Source organism: Otolemur garnettii, unplaced genomic scaffold (genome assembly GCF_000181295.1).
Source record: "Otolemur garnettii isolate 467f Iridium unplaced genomic scaffold, OtoGar3 scaffold00059, whole genome shotgun sequence".
NCBI lineage: Eukaryota > Metazoa > Chordata > Mammalia > Primates > Galagidae > Otolemur > Otolemur garnettii.
In genome coordinates this window covers 5638309-5640582 of record NW_003852454.1, presented here as the reverse complement: position 1 = coordinate 5640582, position 2274 = coordinate 5638309, and the positions used below count along the sequence as shown (strand labels likewise).

The 2274-nt window shown below is 54.0% G+C and overlaps 1 protein-coding gene across 2 annotated transcripts in view; it reads right to left on the bottom strand.

Annotated features, from left to right (window-relative positions):
- Positions 1-1025, bottom strand: part of EPB41L5 (erythrocyte membrane protein band 4.1 like 5) — a 114499-nt gene extending 113474 nt beyond the window's left edge. For both annotated transcript variants that reach the window (XM_003792637.3, XM_023514812.1), the window contains exon 1: positions 903-1025. The gene's annotated coding sequence lies outside the window, so the exon portion shown is untranslated. The remainder of the gene's footprint in view (positions 1-902) is intronic.
- Positions 1026-2274: the final 1249 nt, after the last annotated feature.

Genomic DNA, 2274 nt, shown 5'->3' with positions numbered 1-2274 from the left:
AAGCGATTCTCTTGCCTCAGCCTCCCAAGAAGCTGGGGCTAAGACGCCCGCCACAACGCCCAGCTTTTTGTTGTTGTTTTTGTGGCAGTCGTTGTTTTAGCAGCGCCGGTTCGAACCCGCCAGCCGCGGTGTCAGGTGGCCGGCGCCCCACCCACTGAGCTACGGGCGCTACCTATTCTGTAATTCTTAAATTAAAAAAAAAAAACCCTCTGATATTAGTTTAAAACTCGAGTCTTGATCTTGAGTCGAATTCAAGAGACTAAGTAACTTTAAAAATAAAGACAAATGCAATTATCATTCACACACCAAAGAACCCATCATTAACACGACAAACGCCACCGGTGGGGGCGGGGAAGCTCTTTACACTTCGTCATTCCCCGGAACACACCTGCCTCGCAATTTCCAAGTAGCTAAAGTTTTAATGAAATGCAAGTTATCTTGAAAATTCCACTTGCGTTTTTGTTCTCAGACCGTGACAAAAACTTAAGGCGTTTTTCCCCTTGACCTGCTACTCTCATCTCGCCAACTAGACAGCAGACCCGCGGACCCGCAGGTGAAGGGCGCCCAGCGCCCGGCCCACAGCGCCCGCGACCGCCGGCTGCCCCCGCGGGCCGGCCGGAGCTGGGAAGCGCGTCGGCCCCGCACACTTTAACCCGGCTGCGCCCGGGTCCTCGCGCCGTCGGCGCGGTATCGCTCGAAACTCGGAGGCCCTGCCCCATTGGCCGCGGCCGCCACTCCCTCCCGCGGGACCATACTATGCCGGCCGACCAGAACCCGGGCCCGAGAGTCCCGGCGCGGTCCCCGCCCGCCTCCCTGGGGATGAGGCCGCCACACCGTGCGCGAGTGAAAGACCTGTGAGGGGAGAGGGCTGGGAGGCTGGAACCGCCCGGCCTCGCGCTTACCTGGGCTGGGGACGCCGGGGCGTCAGTGACCACAGCGTAAAGGGCCCAAACGAGAAAACGAGGGGGTGGCACCGCGGGAGTCGCCAAGTAATGGCGGCCTCAGAGCGCCCACCCCGCGCTACTCCCCGGGAGGACCCCAGCCGAGGGCCTGCCCGCCCCTTAAAACCCCCCTGCAAGCTCCGCCTCGGGGCGGGGCCTTAGGCTCTTAAATGGACAATGACACCGCCCCGGAAATCAGCCCGCTGGGCGAGACTCCAGATAAACCCGCGATGCCTGCTGGCGGCAACAGGCGTCTACAGTCCGGCGACCACGGCTTGAAGGGTCGCTGCTGAAACTGGGGCTGGCTGTCGGACCAATAAATAACCCATTTATTTCTGTCACGAAGGAGGCTGTAGGATCAGTCCATCAGGGGCTTCAACTGGCCGCTAGATTCATTCCTCCGTTCGTTCAAGAAATTAATTCCTTCTGCAAATATTTACTGACTCCTCTCTCTCCCTCCTTCGTAGAGATTAAAACTGATTTAAGTCCCTGCTGTTGTTAAAGGAACTTTCACTGTGCTGGGCAGAGGGACAATAAACAAATGCATGTCAAATGGTGCTCTGTGTCATGAAGAAAAGTAAGACTGGGAAAGAGAAAAAAATAATTGATTGCTATTTACCATAGGATGGTCAGTGAGGTCCTCTGTGACCAGGTGACATGTCCATTCATTATATAGATCATTTATCAAAGTGCCCATGTGAGTTCTTTGTTTTAGATACTGGAGATTAAACAAATAAACAAGACAGACAAAAATCCCTCATGGAGCTTAAATTCTAGCAGGAAAGACAGAAAATACCTGAGATAAATAAGTGAAATTAAATACTCTGTTAGACATTGATATTTTCTAAAGAGAAAAGTAAAAGCAGGGGATAGTGATAGGTAATGAAGCATTGCAATTTTAGACAAACTGATTAGGGAGAAGGAAAGTCTAAGAAGGTGGCATTTGAGTGAAAACTTGAAGGAGGTGAAGAATGGGCCCATGGACATCTGGGGAAGAGCAGAGGGAGCAGCAAGGGCAAGGGCCCTGCAAGCGGATGTGCCTGGCCTGCTTGGGGTAGGCCGATGTGGCTGGAGGGAGGGAGCAACAGGAAAAGTAGGAGGAGGTGAAAGTGGTGTGGGGGCGGGGTTGGGGAGCCTGGCCACAGCTACAGGAGGCACAGTGTTTTCCCCGGGACACCTGCTCAGGCCCCTAAATTTCACATCTATCCTCCATGCTGCTGTTGAAATACAAACAAATGGCTCGGCGCCTATTGTTCAACCAGCTAAGGCGCCAGCCACGTACACCTAAGGTGGCGGGTTCGAATCCCCAGCCCGGACCCGCCAAACAACAATG